The sequence below is a fragment of the Felis catus genome, chromosome B2, assembly GCF_018350175.1.
Source record: "Felis catus isolate Fca126 chromosome B2, F.catus_Fca126_mat1.0, whole genome shotgun sequence".
Classification (NCBI taxonomy): Eukaryota; Metazoa; Chordata; class Mammalia; order Carnivora; family Felidae; genus Felis; species Felis catus.
In genome coordinates this window covers 65,473,179-65,495,000 of record NC_058372.1, presented here as the reverse complement: position 1 = coordinate 65,495,000, position 21,822 = coordinate 65,473,179, and the positions used below count along the sequence as shown (strand labels likewise).

Sequence of the window (21,822 nt, the reverse complement as noted above, 5' to 3'; positions counted from 1 at the left end):
CTGCACTGACAATGTGGACTCTGTTTGGGATTCTCTTTCTTCCTCTCTCTCTGCCCCTGCCCCACTCATTCTCTCTCTCTCTCTCTCTCTCTCTCTCTCTCTCTCTCTCTCTCTCTCTCTTTCTCTCTGAAAATAAATAAACATTAAAAAAATAAAGTAGGGATAATAATGTCTGTATCACTGGCTTTTGTGAAGATTAAATGAAATAGTTTATGTAAAGGCCTTAGCATAGGTCTGACATGCAATTAGTGTTCAATAGATACTAACTACTATTACTACTAACCAACATTCATGCATACCAAGATTTACTTTAGGTTCAATTTTTTATTTAGGCTGCAATTTAAAAATAATAGCTGATTAATTTTCTGAAATATTAGCTTCTATAATTTTTAACATTTAACTGAAATTTAGCACTTAAAAATTATAGACATATGAACTTGTGATGTTCAAGGCAACATCCATAAGACTGTTTCCTGATTTTTCAGCAGAAACTTTGCATGCCAGAAGGGAGTGGCATGATATATTCAAAGTGCTAAAAGAAAAAATATTCCAACCAAGAGTAGTCTACCATGTAAAATTATCATTCAAAATTAACATTCAAAAAGGAGAGAGAAAAGGCTTTCCTGACAAGCAAAAACTAAAGGAGTTAGTTCATTACCACAAAATTAGCCTTAAAAGAAATGTTAAAGGAACTCCTTGAAGCTGCAAAGACAGGGTGCTAATTAGTAACAAGAAAACATATGAAAGAATAAATCTCATTGGAAAGATAAATATATACTAAAGGTAGTGGATTAATCAATCATAAGGCTACTATAAAGGTTAAAAGGCAAAAATAGTAAAAGTAACTATGATTACAAGAATTAGTTAAGGGATACACAAGATAAAAAGATGTAAAATGTGGAGTGCCTGGGTGGCTCAGTCGGTTAAGCATCTGAGTCTTGATTTTAGCTCAGGTCATGATCTTACAGCTCGTGAGTACGAGCCCCGCAATTTGTGAGTTTGAACCCCACATTGGGCTCTGCGCTGACAACATGGAGCTTGTCTAGGATTCTCTGTCCCCTCTCTCTCTCCCCCTCCCCCACTTATTCCCACCCCCCACTTTCTCTCTCAAAAATAAATAAACTTCTAAAAAATGTGAAATGTGACATCAAAAACATAAAACATGAGGGATGGAAAATAAAAATATTAAGCTTTAGAATGGGATCAAACTTAAATGGTTATCAACTTAAAGTAGGTTATTATAAGTTTTATATGTAAGACTTATGGTAACCACAAAGTGAAAACCTATAGTAAACACACAAAAGATAAACAGAAAGGAATATAAGTGTACTAGTAAAGAAAGTCATCAAACCACAAAAGAAGAGCACCAAATAAGAATAGAGAAGAACTACAAAAACAGCCAGTAAACAGTTAACAAAATGGCAATAAGTACATTTAAATGTAAATGGACTAAATTCTCCAATTCAAAGATACAAAATGGCTGAATGGGGTAAAATAACAAGACCCATCTATTTGTTGCCGACAACTGACTCACTTTAGATGTAAGGAAACATAAGTCCCTTTAAGTGAAGGGACAGAAAAGGATATTCCATGCAAAAAGAAACCACAAGAAAGCTGGAGTAGTTATAATTATATCAGACACAATAGACTTTAAAACAAAGCCCACAATGAGACACAAATATGGGCATTACAAAATGATAAAGGGGTCAGTCATTCCAACAAGACATAATTTTGTAAATATTTATGCATCTAACATAAGAACACTTAAATATATAAAGGAAACATTAACAGTCCCAAAGGGAGAAATATACAGCAAAACAATAATAGCAGGGTATTTTAATAATTTACATATATTAATGGATAGATCATCCAGACAGAAAATCAATACAAAAACATTGGCTCTAAACAACAGATAGACTTAATAGATACAGAACATTCCATTCAAAAGCAACAGAATAAACATTCTTCTCAAGTTAACATTCAACATTTTCCAGGATATATCATATGTTAGGCCACAAAACAAGTCTTAATAAATTTAAGAGAACTGAAATAATATATCAAGCATCTTTTCCAACCACAATGGTATGAAAGTATAAATCACCGACACAAAGAAAACTGGAAAATTTGCAAATATGTAGAGATTAAACAACATGCTACTGAATAAACAAAGAAGAAATAAAAGAAATATAAAAATACCTTGAGACAAATGAAAATGGAAATGTATCAAAATTTATGGGATGCAGCAAAAGCAGTTCTAAGAGGGAAGTTCATAGTGATAAATACCTACCTCAAGAACAAGAAAAGTCTCAAACAACCTAACTTCACACCTCAAAGAACTAGAAAAACAACAAAGTCCAAAGTTGGTAGAAGGAAGGAAATAACAAAGAGCAAGGTAGAAATAATCAAGTAGAGACTAAACAGACAATAGAGAAGATAATGAAACTAAGAGCCAGTTCTTTGAAAAGATGAAGTTGACAAGCCTTTAGCTAGACTCACCAACAAAAAAAAAAGAGGACTCAAATAAATACAATCAGAAATGAAAGAGGAGATGTTACAACTGCCACCACAGAAATACAAAGGATCGTAATAGACTACTATGAATAATTAAATGCCAACAAATTGGACAACCTAAAAAAAATGAATAAATTCCTAGAAACATACAATCTATAAAGACTGAATCATGATGAAAAAGAAAATCTGAACAGACTCAGTACTACTACAGAGATTGAATCAATAATCAAAAACTTCCCCAATAAACAAAAGTCCAGGACCAGATTCCTTCACTGGTAAATTCTAGTCAACATTCAAAGAAGAATTAATACCAATTCTTCTCACACTCTTCCAAAAAATATAAGAGAAGGGAACTCTACTAAACTCATTTTACAAGTCCAGCATTACCCTGATACCAAAACTAGACAAGGATGCCACAAGAAAAAATAGGCTTTGTTAATATCCCCAATGAACAAAGATGAAAAAAATTCTCAACAAACTATTAGCAAGCCAAATTCAGCAATATGTTAAAAGGATCATATACCACAATCAAGTGTTATTTATTCCAGGGATGCAAAGATGCTTCAACATCTGCAAATCAACCAATGTGATATACAGTAAAACCTTGGACTGCAAGTAACTTACTTGTTCTGTGAGTGTTCTGCAATACAAGCAAACATTTCTAATAAATTTTAACTTGATAGACAAATGATGTCTTGCAATATGAGTAGCACATGATGCCAAATGTCACATGATCACAACTGAACCAAGGACTCTTTTCTCTCTCGCTCCCTGCAGGAGTGTGGGTGATTGTCTCCCATGCTCCGATGCTCAGTCTCAGGCCGTGGTCCTTGGCAGAAATCAGTGATTTTTCAGTACCTTGGAAGGTGCCCACAGCTGACACTAGTGTATTTTTTGTCACTTCAAAGCAGTTATGGACAGACTTTTGCTTTTCCATACAAGAGTAAACTTAAGAATGCTTTGCTTCACTCTAGGTCAGACTGCTTGCAGATATAGACCCTTTCCTCTGCTGCCTTATTGCTAGTTACATTAAATGCAGTATATGACAAGACTTTTTTTAATACTGCATTGTAGTCAACATCTGTGTGAGCCTATACAATGGTCCCCATGCAGGAAAAGATTCCAATGAACCAATAGATAGCGGTGATTCCATTAGTGATAGTGGAAGTCATCTTACACAATAACCTTCCTCTCTCTTGTCTCCCCCACACCAGCCACGAAGGTTTTCAAAGATAAGTGCAGGTTAACTTGTTTATTTTTCTTTATATTTTGTATTTTATTGTGTCTTATATTATGGAATTATAATCATTTTTATATGAATATTTTTGTGTTGTGGAATGAATCATCTGAGTTTCCATTATTTCTTATGGGAAAATTCACTTAGATATACAAGTGCTTTGGATTACAAGCATGTTTCTGGAATGAATTATGCTCACAAACCAAGTTTACTGTAACACATTAACAAAATGAAGGCCAAAAGGACAAAAATCATATGGTCAACTCAATAGATGCAGAACAATCATTTGACAAAATTCAACATCCATTTATGATAAAAACTCTCAAAAAAGTGGGTATAGAGGAAATGATCCTCAACATAATAAAGGCCATATATGATGAGCCCACAGTTTACATCCTACTCAATTGTGAAAAGGTGAAAGTCTTTCCTATAACATCAGGAACAAGACAAGGATGTCCACTCTCACCACTTTTATTCAACATAGCATTGATGTGGCAACAAAAATAAATAAAAAGCATCCAGACTGAAAAGTAAAACTTTACTTATTTGCAATAAGAAAAACTCTATTTGCAGATGGCATGATATTAGAGAAAACCCCAAAGACTCCATTAGTTCTGTTAGAACTAATAAAATTCAGTTAAGTTGCAGGATACAAAATCAATATGCAAAAATATGTTGTTTTTTATACACCGATAAACTATCAGAAAGAATAAAGAAAACAATCCCATTTATAATTAAAAAGAATAAAATACCTAAAAATAAATTTAACCAAGGAGACAAAAGACCTGTATATTGAAAATGACAAAGACATTAATCAAAGAAATTGAGGAAGACACAAATAAGCAGAAAAATATTCTATGCTCATGGATTGGAAAATCAACATTGTTAAAATGCCCATACTACCTTAAACAATCTATAGGTCCAATGCAATCCCTATCAAAATTCCAATGATCTTTTCCAAAGAAATAGAATAAATAATCCTAAAATTTGTATGGAACCACAGAAAACTATAAATAGCCAAAGCAATTGTGAGAAAGAACAACAAAGCTGGAGCATCACACTCCTTGATCTCAAAATATTTTACAAAGGTATAGTAATTAAAAGAGTGTAGTTTTTCCATAAAAACAGACACACAGATCAATGGAACAGAATACAGAGTCAAGAAAGAAACCCACACATGTATGGCCAATTACTTTATGACAAAGAAGCCAAGAATATACAATGAGGAAAGGACAGTCATTTCAATAAATGATGTTGGGAAAACTGGACAGCAACATGCAAAAGAATGAAAGCTACTTCATTAAAAAAAATGAAAGTCAACTACCACCTTACACCATCCAAAAAACTTAACTCAAAATGGATTAAAATTTGTTATGTAAAGTTTCAAACCATACAACTCCTAGAAAAAAATAGGTGGTACTCTTCCTGATATAGGTGTTGATGATGATTTTTTTTAATCTGACACCAAAAGCAAAAGCAACAACAACAAAATAAATAAGTGGGATGACATCATACTAAAAAGCTTCTGCACAGCTAGTATATATATATGGAATATATGGATATATATATATATATGGAATATATATAGAGAGAATATATATATGTATATATATATATAGAGAGAGAATATATATATATGTGTGTGTATATATATATATATATATAGAAAATATATATATATATATATGGAATATATGGATATTTTTCAGCTATAAAAAATAAAATTTGTCATTTGTGACAATATGGATGAAATTGAGTCATGTGTGATGAAATGGATGAACTTAATGAGCATTATGCTAATTTAAATATGTCAGACACGTTTGTTCTATTATCTGAGGTCAAATTTAAAAAAAAATAAATATGAACTTGTAAACAAAATATGGCTTTTATGGGTAAACCTTGAAATAACCCAGAAGTAAAATTTTAAGAAATTTTGCAGATGATAGCTTTCAGGTGAACTATTTGTGAAACAAATGAAAGCAACCATACCTGGTAATATACCAGGCCATGCACTCATTTGTTGTTTAATAATACTTTATTACAAGTTACTAGATATAATTAAACAAAAGAAACCTTAACATATATATCTTCAGATATTATTATACTTCTAACAGCAATATTCAAGTGCTAATGAGTTTTTAATTTTGACTCTAAAATATATGTGATATTTTAGATGTTTGGTGATAGGTGTTGAATTCATCACCCTAGAGTACCTGTGAATTTATCATTCTAAAGTTCTTCTGGATGTCAGAGGTTTGAGAATTTGGTGAAAGCCTTAGAAAAAGTCTGAAAAGCATATGTACAATTTTACATACAACTTCTAGGGTTCACAGACACTCTGAAACAATTTATAAAACCTGAAGTTTATGAATCCCAGATTGTGAGTCCTTGGACTGAATTCTTAAAGGAATGAATTTTACAAGGATTCTCTGGGATGTATTAGACATATTGGAATATTTGGAGTAACAGAAACTTCCTTGATCTCCCTGAAATAGCCCATGCTATTTCTTAAAATGAAGTTAGGAATACCCTGATGACATTTATCAAGACAGGAAGGCCTATGGTTACCATAAAGCCCTTGAATCAGCAAAAATGAGATGCGCAGACACCCTCAACAGAGTTATCCTACCCAAAATGCCAAGGTTGAGAAATCCTGCTTTAGACATACTTTTATTTTTTTTTAATTTTTTTTTTCAACGTTTATTTATTTTTGGGACAGAGAGAGACAGAGCATGAACGGGGGAGGGGCAGAGAGAGAGGGAGACACAGAATCAGAAACAGGCTCCCGGCTCTGAGCCATCAGCCCAGAGCCCGACGCAGGGCTCGAACTCACGGACCGCGAGATCGTGACCTGGCTGAAGTCGGAAGCTTAACCGACTGCGCCACCCAGGCGCCCTAGACATACTTTTAAAGCCAGTCTTTGAAGATATTGAGGTGGGGAGTTTTGCTGTCATTCATTGTATACCATTTGCTTCTATATTTAGAATTTTAGGTTTTAGTCTATGCCTGGAGAAATGGTGCTAGTTATTCTTAAGAAAAATATTTTCCATTTAAAATAAAATCTTTCAGTGTATACAACACCAGGGAATGTCAAGAAAGTATGGCTATCTCAGCAGTATTCTAGAAGGTTAAAGCAATATCAGAATTACTTATATCTAAAAATTGACATCTTCCTGTCTGTACCATAGGACCAACATGAAAGAGGTAGTGAAAGAGTCAGGGAACAAATAAATGGCCAGTTTGAGGGCTCTTTGTGACATTCTCTCTTGACTGCATTAGAATATAGATCCTTTAAATAACAATATAGGTTGATTCATTATCTAATTTATACAAGAGCTCCAAACACAAATTTCTTACCTCATTTGGGACACTGAGATGCTTGTATGTCTCTATTATTTTATAGAAACATAAATTACAAGCAAATGTAATTTCAAAGATAAATAAACAAACAACAAACAAAAGGAAAGATTTATCACGGAGTTTGATGACATGATATGTTCTTTGTCTTCTGAGAGAGGTTATAAGAAACTGAATTTTTATATCATCACCTTTCCAGAAGGAAAACTCACTATGTGGTGTTGTCGGGGGCCACAGACTCTGTGTAGAACATATTCTTGAGGGGTTCTCATGGATTCAAATGCAAGGTAAACTGAAACAACACAAATTGACAACAGCAGGTGATAAAAAAATGTTAGTTAAAGAAACACAAGAATTTTGATATTATCCTCAGACATGCGCATTATATGTAATTCAGATAGTTATTGACTTTTCATTGATCAATATTAGAAAGCAGATATTTTTACATACACACACACACACACACACACACACACACCACAGCACACCACACCACCACCACCACCACCACCACCACCACCACCACCACCCTGAAGTTAAAAAGAAACACATTATTGGTATTCTGTTTCTGGCATTGTGGATCCAGCCTCCCTTACAAGCCAAAAACTAATGAAAATGAGAATTCTGAGTTCCTACCTTAAGAAATATTTGCCAAATTCAAGTGAACTTGAAATTCAATTTTCACAGGCTGTTGGTGTTGAAGACATATGCTGGCAGGAGGCAAAACTACTCAAGGTAAGAGGTTTAATAGGTAATTCTCCCAGCATAGAATCTCGATGGGCTAAATCTCCAATTAAAGGGCTAACTGGAAGAAAATAGAAAAATTAACTGTCTTAAAACTTGACAATGGGTTTGGGGGAAAAGAGGCTTTCCCAATAATTTTAACAAATCAGTACAAGAGCATTTGCAAACTAAAGTCATATCATCTAGGTAGTTCAAAAAGGCTACTAGTAATTCATTAGTTCAAAGATGTTTTAGGTTTTAGTTTCCTCAGGAACTTGTAAGAAACAAAAATGCTATCCACTATCAAGTGAAGTTTCAAGGGAATACTACAAATGACATTCCAAAGAATGAGAGCTCACTGTCAAAATCACAAGGAACAGTGATACACGAGGAAACAGTACAATGTGAATGGCCACCAGAGTAAAAAAAAAAAACAAGTGAAACAACTAGCAAAACTTTTAGATATTGGATCCATCAGACAGATAATAAAATGGCTATTTAGCATTTTTAAAATCCTTGCTTTAAAAAAGAAAAGATTAAAATATAAAGTGCTATAACATTAAACAAGTAGACTTGAAAAAAAGATAGAACTTTCAGAAACGAAAAAAAATTGAAATTAAAACAGTAGTTATGTTTAATGGAAAACTAAATACTTCATGAAAAGATTAGTGAACTAGATGATGGATCTGAAGTATTTATCCAGAATGCAGCATAGTGAGTAAAAGAGAAAATATAACAGAAAAGAGATAGGAAGAACAAAGTGAAAAAAATCTAATATGATTCAAATAATTGGGAGTTCTAGGAATAGAGGAGATAGAATGAGGTAGAGGCAATATGTGAAGAGAAAAAAGTATGAGAAATTTTCTGATCTGATGAAAAGTATCAATTACAGATTCATGAAACCAAGGTAGAATAAATATAAAATAAATCAACACCTAGAGTATCTAGCTTAAAGTACAGAATACCACAGACTAACAGAAAAATCTTAAAAACTACCAGAAGGAAAGGAAATATATTTAGGCTGACAATTGACTTCTCAGGAACAACAATGGAAGCCAGAAGACAGTGGGATATTTTGGTGTGGTGAGAGAAAATACCTATTACTCTAGAATTATACACATAGCAAAAATAACTTGGAAGAATGAAAAAAAAAGACAAAAATATTATCAGATGAGGAAAAGTGAGAGAGTTTGTATCAAAAGATACTCTCTTTAAAAAATTCAACAGGGGCGCCTGGGTGGCGCAGTCGGTTAAGCGTCCGACTTCAGCCAGGTCACGATCTCGCGGTCCGTGAGTTCGAGCCCCGCGTCAGGCTCTGGGCTGATGGCTCGGAGCCTGGAGCCTGTTTCCGATTCTGTGTCTCCCTCTCTCTCTGCCCCTCCCCCGTTCACGATCTGTCTCTCTCTGTCCCCAAAAAAATAAACGTTGAAAAAAAAAAATTCAACAGATGTACTCCAAGCAAAAGAAAACCAATTGCATGTGGAAGAGGCAAGAAGGATTAAAGAAAAATAAAGTGGCAAATATGTGGGTAAATATAAACAACACTGAATGCACAAAACAATACTTCTTTTGGGGGTTTAAAACAGGGTAGAACACTGATATCCAATAAAAATTACATATAAGTCAGGAAGGTCATGATTAGATTGAAAAGTTTAATAAGATCATTGTTTAAAAGAATGAAATGATAATTTAAGATTTTGATAAGTAGGCATCTGGAAATAAAATAAAAGATATAGAATATTTAACTTTCAAATCTGTACGGAAAAATGAGAAAAAACATCCAATCAATATTATAGAAAGGTAGAACAAACAAAAAAGGAACAGATAAAGTGGGACAAATAGAAGGCACACAAATAGAAGAGTAGAAATAATTCCAAATAGAGATATCCTTCACTTCTGAGCTCTCAGTATTTAGGTATTCGCAATAATGACTTGCGTATGCTTCATAAAAAATTTATTATCTGATATGAAAACCAATTCTGATATAACTGCATACCATATACCAGCAAAAATGTTAAGTTCTGTGTATGTTCAGGAAAGAGACTTTACAGCTCTTGCAGATGTATGTCAGTTGTTTTCCTGATAACGTCTTATCTCTTGCTAATGCTATTTTCCTGAGGGTTTAGCTTCTGTGTATGCTTCTGTCAGGCACTTAAAGGCACTAACACCTAGATCCAATTTAGATAGTATCTATGCCATATTTAACAAAGGGATTTCTTTGTTTAGTTATGTAACAGTATCTATTTTTTATCAAACATACAAAGCAATTTGCATTCAATACTGCACATAATAAATATATACTACATGAAACATACTCAGAAACATCATTAAGCACTAAATAACCTGATAAGTTGGGTTTGAAATACTCTATATAATGCAGAAATCTTTGTTGCTTTGTTAGATGAGTTTTAGAATGTCAGTGTTTAGGGAATTGATTTCAGTTTCTGTTTTATTATGTTTACTAATTTTCTTAGCAGGTATATAAAAGAATAAAAATGCAAATAAGGATCCATTTAAAAGACAACGATTTTTAGTCTTTGTTACAAAATAAAAGACCTACCTAAAAAACTTCAGGATACAGTTTGAACAGTTTGGAAGGTTGGAACAAAAATTATAGTTAAAAGAAGAATGCTGTAACTGTAAATATCAGACAAAACATATTTCAGGGCAACAACATTAATAGAGATAAAAAAGATAACTGCAAAGTACAGAAAAGTTTCAATTTACTAGCAAATTTAAGAATTTTAATTTGTATAGATCTACTTAATATCATATTTGTATATAGGTGTATGAAATGAAAAGGATGAAAAGACACACACCATCAGAGTTGATAGATTTTAACATACTTGTCTAGTGACACATTGAATCTATGAGAGTACTGATCTGAATAACACAAGTACAAGCCTAACCTAATGGATCAATTGTAAAATGCTTATTCTGTTCAAAGGTACTTAGAACTTTTACAAGATTAATTACCACATATTGTTGCCATAAGGCAAGGCTCACCAAACTTTAAATAACTAGTGTCATGTATAACATGTTTTCTGGCCACCATGAAATCAAGTTAGAAATAATTGACAAAAAATAAGATAAAACTCATAGTTCTGGAAATTAAACATTTCTAAAAAACATGTAGGTCAAAGAAGAAATCATAATGAAAATAAGAAAGTACTGAGAACTGAATGCCAGGGAAACTGCTCCATATCATACTTATGTAATAAAGCTAATGTGGTTCCTAGAAAAAAAATATAGAGCTTTATGTTAATATGTTAGAAAAAAAAATCTCAGGGTCCCTGGGTGGTTCAGTTGGTTAAGCATCCAACTTTGGCCCAGGTCATGATCTCGTGGTTCGTGGGTTTAAGCCCAAGTCAGGCTCTGTGCTGACAGCTTAGAGCCTGGAGCCTGCTTATGATTCTGTGTTTCCCTCTCTCTCTGCCCCTGCCCTGCTCGTGCTCGGTCTCTCTCTCAAAAATAAAAATAAACATTAAAAAAAATCTTTTAAAAAAAAGAAAACAAAAAATCTCAAAGTGAATAGGTATAAGAAATTAGACTAGCAAAACCTGAATTCACCAGACAAAAACAGAAGTCAGGAAATAATAAAGAACTAATGGAAAAGAAACAGACATACAAGAGAGATAATCAACAAAGTTGAAAATGGATTATTTGAAATGAATAGCAAAATTGACAAACTCTGGTAAGAGCAAGGAAAAAAAGGTGAAAAAATATTATTAGTAATAAAGATGAGGCATAACTAGGCATTATGTGTAGTTTAAATGATAAAAAGTTAAAATTCAAATACTATGCCAACAAATTTTAAATGTCAGATAAAATGAACAAATTCTTAGAAAAATATAAGTTAAATACACTTAAGGAGAAATGGGAAAAATAAAATTTTCACTAGTAAGAAATGGAACCAATAGTTAAAATCTCTTCTCCCAGGCATGTTCTCAAAAACGCTCAATATCTTACTCCTATTTTCCACCAAACATTTATTTTATTTTTTTTAAAGTTTATTTATTTATGTTGAGAGAGACAGCGACAGTGCAAGTGAGGGAAGGGCAGAGAGAGAGGGAGAAAGAGAGAATCCCAAGCAGGTTTCACACTGCCAGTGCAGAGTCTGACGCAGGGCTCAAACTCATGAACCCACAAGATCGTGACCTGAGCAGAAACCAAGAGCTGGACGCTTAACCAATTGAGCCACCCAGGCACGACCTCTACCAAACATTTAATAGATGAATTAATTCCAATCCTATGCAAACTATTCTAAAGTATAGAAATAAAGGAAATATTCCAAGTTTTTTTGTGGCTCTCCTTACCTTGATTTCAAAATCTGAAAGGACAGGAGAAGAAAATTATGGACCAAACTAACTTGTGAACATAGATGTTAAAATCTTTATTTTATTTTATTTATTTATTTTGAGAGAAACTGAGTGAGAGAGAGAGAGTATGCACACCACATGTGTGAGGGAGGGAGGGGCAGAAAGAGAATTCCCAAGCAGGCTCCACAGTCAGCACAGAGCCTAACCAGGGCTCAATTTTTGGGAATCATGAGATCATGACCTGAGCCGAAATCAAGAGTCAGACGGCCTAACCAATTGAATCACCCAGGTGCCCCAAAATCTTAACATTAGACAAATGTATGTTTATTCAAGAATATAAGGTGGCTTAATCGAAAATAAATTTCAATAACATACCATATTTGCAAATTAAGGAGAAATGTACAATTGTCTGAATGGATGAAGATAAAGCATTTGATAAATCAAATTTCTCTGTGTTAAAATGCTTATCAAACTAAAAACTGAAAGCAAAAATGTTTTCTAATACAAGGGAGTGTCAAAAGCCAGAGAGTATACCTAGTGATAAAACTTTGAAAGTACTCCTTTCAAGATAAGACAGAGACAAGGGTTCCTGCTATCACCTTAGTTGCATTTTACCTGGGCAGCAAGGGAAGAAAAGAAAAAGTATAAAGTTTAAAAAGAAAAAATGAATTTATTTCCTACAGATGATATAATTTCTTTAATATAAAAACTTTTTTTTTTAATTTTTTTTTCAACGTTTATTTATTTTTGGGACAGAGAGAGACAGAGCATGAACGGGGGAGGGACAGAGAGAGAGGGAGACACAGAATCAGAAACAGGCTCCAGGCTCTGAGCCATCAGCCCTGAGCCTGACGCGGGGCTCGAACTCACGGACCGCGAGATCGTGACCTGGCTGAAGTCGGACGCTTAACCGACTGCGCCACCCAGACGCCCCAATATAAAAACTTTTAAAGAATCATTTAGTAAATCTAGCAAAGCTGCTGGACATAATCAATGAAAAACTTCAATAATATTTATACATGTTAGCAAACAAATAACCTTTACATGAAAGTTAAAAAATTTAAACTTAAGAATAAATTACCAAACAATATGCAAGACAGCGTGTTGTATGGAGGTGTTGAATCTCTGTATTTACACTTCAAACTGATAGTGCACTGTAGGTGAACTAACTAGAATTCAAATAAAAATATTAAAAAATTAACAAAAAATATGCAAGACATTCATGGGGAAGATTATAAAACTTAATATTATTAAGTAAGTCCTAAATAAAAGGACAGAAACACCATATTTATGGGTTGGAATATATAATTTAAAAACATCAGCTTTCCCTTCAGTTAATCTGTATACTCAATGCAATTCTAATAAAAATTCTGATGAAACCTGTTTTTGTTTGTATGCTTTTTTTCTGTTATGGGACTTAACAAACTAACTTACTCTAAAATTTATATTGAAGAGCAAAGGGTCCAAAAATAGCTAAGGCATTCCTGAAAAGAATAAACTTTCCTTACTGAGATAAATTGTAAAGAATAATTATTAACCTATAATAATCAAAATAGTCAACAAAACAGGAGAGAGCCCAGAAACAGAATGAAACATATAAACTGGACTGATGATGCGCTGGGATTTCATGTTAATGGTGATAAAGGGACTTTTAAAGAAAAAGCATTGGGATAATTATGGGGAAAAATGAAACTGGGCCTAAACACAAACACAAAAATAATTTCTAACTGATGTAATGATGGAGAATATCTTTATGCCCACAGGATAAAGACAGCTCTCTAAAAACAAGACCCAAAGATTGCATTAATAGGACATTGATATAAAGAACTTCTGCTCAAAATATCCATAAGTTAAATAAAAAAAACCCCAAAATTGGAAGATATTTGCAATATATATAACTGACAAAGCATTAGAATTTAGGATATGTAAAGAAATCACAAAAATCAACAGAAAAAAGACAATCCAATAAAATGGGCCACAAGAAAAAAAAAATAGTGTGGAGTCACTTCACTTCAGAAAAACAGAAAGCCAGAAAATATATAATGTTCAATCTCATTAAAAATCAGAGAAATGGGAGCACCTGGGTGTCTCAGTTGGTTAAGTGTCCAACTCTTGATTTGGGCTCAGGTCATGATCTCAAGTTTGTGGGATCAAGCCCAGCATCAGGCTCTGAGCTGACAGCACAGAGGCTGCTTGGGAATCTCTCACTCCCTCTCACTCTGCCCCTCCCCTGCTCTCTCTCTCTCTCTTTCTCTCAAAATAAATAAACATTTAAAAAAATCAGAGAAATGGTTAAGACCATTATGAGATGTTAATTAATATCCACTACATTAGCAAAAAATTTTAAATATGAGAGCATATTTTGCCTACTGTATGAGGCCACCAGACCACTATGTGCTTTTGGTAGAAGTAAATGAGAACACATTTCAAAAATATTTGACATTTGCCAACTGAACTGAAGATAACACCAATCCTATGACCTACAAATTCCACTCTTGTCTATATTCCTGAAAACCACATGCACATGGATACCAGGAAATATGTGCGAGAATGTTATTAGAAGCATTGTTTGTTAACAGCAAAAAACTGAAAACAACCCACTAGCAGGCTGAAAAAATAAATTGTGGAGTATTCATTCAGGGAACAGTCAACAACAAAAAAATGAGTGAATTACAACATTGATGAATCTCAGGAACAAAAAAAGGCAAATTCAAGAAGACACTTGATAATTCCATTTATATAAAGTACTAAACCATGCAAAAATTAAATGATATGCTGTTTTCACGTATAAATATACTTTGTACCGATTTTAAAAAGCAAAGGAATGATACAGAAAAATAGGGAGGGGGAGAGAAAGAGGGAGAGGACTGGCAAACAGGATGAGATTGGAAAACAGCATTTAGGAGATGTATAAAGTGATAGTAATGCTGGGTTTCTGAAACCAGGGTGTAGGTAAGCATGTATTTGTTGAAGTGCTGCACTACTGTTTTTTGTTCTTTATACATATTTTACTACTGCTTTTTTGTATCTACACAATGTTTAACAAAAATAATTTTTAAAAAGCTATTTTCAATAAGAGCTGTGAAGACAACTCATTTTCGTAACGCAATAGCTGGAGAAACTTCTAATAGTTGATTTCCTACGAGACATCAGTGTTACCTGAGAACATCCCAGAGTAGATCTGATTCTAAATAAGTCACTCCTGGTGAAACTTCTTAAATATCTTTTTTCAATGTAGAGCCCATCTGACATTACTAAGCCATTATTGGTAGGAAAAAAAAATAGATGAATAGCAGGATAATGATAGCTCACAAATCTTTATGATTCTTGACCTTCTTAAGATTGCTCTAAGTGGAGGGACAAAATATGTTGAGATAAAACATGCCCTGATCTTTGAGTGAATTTGTTGTCTGGGGATACTTTAACTAAGGTTAAGTAGGAAGCACTTAAAGACAATGTTAAATGGGATTTACAGGCATTCCACGTGATCTTTTGTCTTAATTTATAGTTCTTTTTATGCGAAATATCTTACTATTTTCAGTCAACATTATGAACTACTAACTTGCTGCTTTATTTTACAGGATTTTAAATAGGAACATCTATACCAAGTATATACTCTTGGAGGTTTTTTCCTCAATTTTATGTGGGTCTTTATGTCTTTCCTTATTAGTGTTATCCGAATAGTTCCCCACTTCAAGGAGTTTATAATCTGTAATTCTTTGCTTAAGGCATGATTGCTGACCAAGGAGCACGTTTAAGAAGCACTTAGTTATTGCTTTTTGTAGTTGCTGCTTTTTATAGATGTGCCCTCAATTAATTGTAGATTAAGGCATGAGCTTTCTTGTGCAGGATTCCCCTCTTACTGTTTTATCTTCATTGATTCATTTAGTGGCTTTCCCAGAACTTAGGCTACTGAAGACAAATCGAATGTAACGGTACCAGTTATCACCCTTCCTTCTGGCTAATTTGAAGGCACAGTTTTTCAAATTAAAAAACAAAAACAAACAAAAAATGCAGCTGATATATTATTTTAAATTCAACTGCCTTAAAACCTTTCAGTAGTAAATGAACTTATGTGATTAATATGGAAAATTAGTCTGCTCTCCACCCCCATGCTTCATTCTGTGTTTTAGTTGTATTTGTGCCAAGGAGTTTTGGCAATCTGTACATCTTTTTTTAAAACCTCAAAAGTAAATAACAAAACACAGACTCCATGGTTGTGTGGCTGATTTTACACAGTATTATGGCATGGATAGCTGTGATAAAATTCTCCCAAATTTTCCTACTCCCGCAAGTGCATCTTTGGAATCCTTCCATAATATGTTTTTTTTTTTTTTGTGTGTGTGTGTGTGTGTGTGTGTGTGTGTGTGTGTGTGTGTAATTTGTAAATTGAAACTACATTTACATGATTCAAACTTTTAAAAAGTGTAGAAAGATATTTAGTGGGCCCTCAGCACCCTGAAATGATAACTAAAAAAGCCAGATAGAACATTTAAAAATTAAAAAAAAAATTTTTTTTAACGTTTATTTATTTTTGAGACAGAGAGAGACAGAGCATGAACAGGGGAGGGGCAGAGAGAGAGGGAGACACAGGCTCCAGGCTCTGAGTGGTCAGCACAGAGCCCGACATGGGGGCTCGAACTCACGGACTGTGAGATCATGACCTGAGCCGAAGTCAGACGCTTAACCGACTGAGCCACCCAGGCGCCCCTAAAAATTTTTTTAAAACACATATGAGTTAATAAAATAGTGAAGAGTTACCTGGCCAAAATCTAAGATAAACTAAAATTCAGACCAGGCCCAACATAAAAAGCTACTTTTGCCTAGAGGGTATTTGTCTATTCAAAGAAATAGCTGTGGAATTGAGCTGTGGTTTTGGGACACTCCTGGGGCAAAAGGACAGACTTCAAAAATCATTAAAAAAAAATCATTTCCTACCCAGCTGCAGAGTCTGAAAAGAGCTATACCCTCAGAGAAAAGGTGAGCCAGAAGCAAAGAAACCCTCGCTTGATCCTGCAGCCTGAGATGAAAACACTTTTGTAGTTCCCTGCCCCCAGCAAAAGCAAATAAAAATTCTCTTTCGAGTCCTCAAATTATTCTTGCAATTAATTTTTTCAATTAATTCAATTCAGAAAAGAAAATACCATAAAATAGAACAAGCAGAAAAAAGTAGACCATAGAAAGAGATCATAAAGAATTCAGATATTTAAATTAAAAGACATATATTACAACACAACTTATCTTTAAAAGCTAAAAATATAAAAATGACAGGCTTGAGACACAGAAAATTATTTAAAAAATGATACTGATTTTTAAAAAATCAAATCAGTCTATAAAACTATAACTAAAATTAAGAACTTGGTGGAAAGGTTTAACAACTGACTAGAAATAACTGAAAAGAAAATTAGTGAGCTAGAGGATAGGTTAGAGTAAGTTTTCTAGGATTCAGTATGAAGGGACAAAAGATGGAAAATGCAAATTATATGCTAAGAGACACAGAACATAGACTGAAAAAATAAAAAATAACATGGGCAGGAATTGATTATTCTAGGGTATGTTGCTCTAGACCCAAGAGGCTGCAGACAAAGATGGCTGTGCTCATAAAAAATCAACTTGAAGGATCCGTGTGGTATTGGAACTATTTTTATCTCAACTGGGGTAAGGGACAGACAAACCTACATATCATATAAAATTGCATAAGACACACACACACACACAAATAAGTACAAATAAAACGAGAGATCCGAATAAGATCAGAGAATTGTTTAAGTGTTAATCTCCTGGTTGTGATATATATCACAGTTTTCACAAAATTTTAACACTGGAGGGAACTAGAGAAAGTGTGCATGAGATCTCTCTGTATTATTTCTTACAACTGCATGTGAATCTACAATTATTTCAATTAAATTTTAATTTAAGCAAGAAGCACACATCTTGACACATAATAATGAAAATGTAGAATACCTAAGGCAAAGAGAAAATTTGAAGCACAATAGGAGAAAGGAATGGCAGAGTACTTCCAAAGAAACAGCAGCTTGACTGATAGCTCACCCTTAGCAGCAACAGAAGATGTTGTAGACATCTTCTACAGTCAGTAGAATATCTTCCATGTTTTAAGATAGATAGCCAGTGAGTGAAGTTATCCTGTAAAACGAAGGTAAAGATATCTTCGATTCAAAAAAAAAGTTTGAGAGTGTTCTACACCTACAAAGCTGTATTTAAAGATGAATTGTAAAGGATGTGTTTAATAAGAATAAAAATGACTCCAGATGAAAGATTAAAGATGTATAAGGGAATAAAAAGCAAACAGAGTGGTAAATATGTTAGTTTGTAAAACATGACAAGTTATCAGATATCTCCACCAGTTATCAAGATCTAGTAACATTGAGGCAGTGAGAAATACTTAAGACAGCTCAATGAGGTAGAAGAGAGACCCTAGAAACAGAGTCATGCATGTATGGACATTGGATTAAGTGCGGGGAGAGCAGTGGAAAAGGATGCCTTTTAAACAATGCAGTAATAATTATCTATGTGGAAAAAAGTAAATGTAGATCTCTATCTTACACCATTCACAGGTGGGTGAAGCACCAAAATGGGATAAGAAAATAATAAAGCTATTGGAAATAATTTTTTTTTAACGTTTATTTATTTTTGGGACAGAGAGAGACAGAGCATGAACGGGGGAGGGGCAGAGAGAGAGGGAGACACAGCATCGGAAACAGGCTCCAGGCTCTGAGCCATCAGCCCAGAGCCTGACGCGGGGCTCGAACTCCCGGACCGCGAGATCGTGACCTGGCTGAGGTCGGACGCTTAACCGACTGCGCCACCCAGGCGCCCCTAAAGCTATTGGAAATAAATTTGCATAATACATTCATGATATCTGGAAAGGGGAATATTTCTCAAATAAGATGCAAAAAGCACAAACCATAAAAGAAAAGATCAGTGATTATGACTATGTCAGAATTATGAATTTTGTTCATCAAAAGGTTCTAAAAATAATGATTAAAAGATAAGCCCGAGTGGGAGAAGATATTTACTAACAGATAAAAGACTCATGTCCATAAACACACAACGAGCTTATATAAATCAATAAAATGAAAGAAAATCCAATAGAAAAAGTGGGTAAAGTATAAAAACAGGCACTTTCCCCCAAACAAGGAGTCTGAAAGGCCAATAAACCTTTATAAAAACGCTTGACTTCATTTATAATCAAGGAAATGCCAGTTAAAATCATTATGAAATAACAATACTACCTCCCACTGCCCACCATAAGACTGGCAAAATTTGAATTCTCAAAACACAATAATAAAAATGACTCAGTTTCAAAATCAGTAGCATCTTCTAACAGATACTTTACCAAAGATATTCTGACAGCAAATAAGCACATGCAAAGGTGTTTATCCTCACTGGTCATTAGGTAAATACAACTTAAGATCACAACAAAATACAACTACACACCTATTCAAATGGCTAAAATTAAAAAGACTGACCATATCATGTGTTGAGTGAAAATGTGGAAGAAATAGAACTCTCATACACTGCTGGTAATAATGTTAAAAAACGAAACAAACATTGTTTTCATTTGCAGACTTCCATGTATATATGTCTCCCAGTTTCACTAAAAATGTAGATTTTAGGTTTTTGTTGCTTTTCTGTTTCCCAGTATGAGAAGGGGGGAAATGTTGACTTTCATAGCCATGTTTATCTGGAAGCATTCCTTATATTTTTTAAGCACATCAATTAGTAATTTTAAAAAGCTAATTACAGGCACCTTTTTAATACTAAACTTTAATTTGTTATATTGACTTGTACAGTTGACCTTTGAACAACATAGGTTTGAACAGTGCAGGTCCACTTATAAGTGGATTTTTTACAGTACAGTACTATAAATGTATTTCCTCTTATGATTTTCTTAATACCCTTTTCTCTGGCTTACTTTATTATAAGTATATAGTATATAATACATGTGACATATAAAATATATGTTAATACACTCTTCATGTTATTGGTAAGGCCTCTGTTCAACAGCAGGCTATTAGCAGTTAAGTTTTTGGGGAGTCAAAAGTTATACTTGGATTTTTGACTGCATGGGGGTTGTGCCCCTAACCCCATGTTGTCCAAGGGTCAACTGTATGGTGCTATCAGGTTAACAAATCAAAAAGAATATATTCCTACACTATATCATTTATTATATAATTATTATTATCATGAAATTTAATCAGGTCCAATTTATTCAGCAAAAGAGTGAATATTACAATCAGAAAAATGAATGGTAAAGGAAATCAAAGCAATTATAGCATCCTAAAGCAATACTCAATACAATAAATAGATTAAAAAATATGTGGGCTGTCTCACCCAAGGCACGTGACTATTTTAACATCTTTAAGTGGGCAGAGAATGTGTCCCCCACTGCAGACTCACAGAGGAATCTGAGATTACCCACTTGTCTCCTGAGGGCTAGCCTCGTTCCTGCAAATCCCGTGGAGAGAGCTCAGTATATGCTCTTGTTACAGGATAGAACTAAAGTTTAATGTTTAGGCTTTGAACAAAGCATGAATCTGACAGGGCCATAGGAGTGCCTTTTCACATTTCTACTGAAGGATACTGAACATTTTATGCTTGATAAAACCCTAAAAAAGGCTCTCTCAGAAGCAAACTAGATTCTGTATACTGGTGTTGGTTTTCAAGAGGCTTTTTGTTTTGTTGAGCCACTATTACCTAGAAATGGCCTGTTCCATTCTTCCAACACAAGTAAATCCTCCATTCGTTTCTGTTTTATTATCCCAGACCATTCTTGCAAATTTTATCTTATATTCCCCCCCATCTGTTTTACTATATTCATTTCTAGACCTCTTCTGTCTTCTCTGGAATGTTTCAAGAAGTCCCTCTTCTAAAAGTAGAAAAGAGAGAATTGGTATGGTGGAGAATGTGGGTTAATCCAAAAGGGAGGGCAAATGGTGAAGGGGCAGGCAAGAAAGACTGAACTAAGTGTGAAGATGGCCTAGAGAGGGATAACAGAAAATGTTTTTGGATAACATATTCTATGAGTTGGACTAAATGTTAAATATGTCAGGATAGAGGCAGGTGACTAAGTTAAGGGATATCTTTAAAAAACTACAGGTGGAAAAATAAGACTAAATTTTGGACTTTTATTCTTGAACAAGTCTCTGAACAGCATAGACTAGATCACTGGCAGAAACTCAAGAGATGTCCTGGGTCTAACCCTGGGTTTTATATAGCTTTTTTGATATTTGTTAGTGTAGTTCTTTGAGAAAGGAATGTATTTTAGAGTCCAGTAGACTTAGGCTCACATGCCAGTTTCACTACTATTTTCTCTTGAGCAATTATGGGTTAAATAACGTCGAGTGAAAAGAATGAATAGGGAGAGCAGTATACACTTTCCAACCATAACAGGTAAGTAAAACTGGCCCATCACATAGCTATGGTGAAGTTAACTTTGACATGCGAGTATTTTGAAGGTATAACCCTGCCCATATGGTTGTTTTTTTATGGATGTATAATCTCCCATTTCACCATAGTGTGGAGAGAATGGGCTTTATCAGATTACTTGGATCTAGGAGAAGAGACATCAGGAGAGTATAAAAACTTGGGTCCTAGATGGAACATGAAAAGGAGAGACTTAAGACAGGTAGAATACAGTAGCTATCTCTTTTA

At 34.0% G+C, this 21,822-nt stretch overlaps 1 long non-coding RNA gene across 1 annotated transcript; it reads right to left on the bottom strand.

The window, feature by feature from the left end:
• Positions 1–6,879: 6,879 nt before the first annotated feature.
• Positions 6,880–8,282, bottom strand: LOC109499740. The gene is made up of 2 exons (XR_002157214.3): positions 7,742–8,282; positions 6,880–7,397 (listed from the first exon to the last, which is right to left on the bottom strand). It is a non-coding gene; the product is annotated as an uncharacterized LOC109499740 (long non-coding RNA).
• Between the last annotated feature and the right edge of the window lie 13,540 nt (positions 8,283–21,822).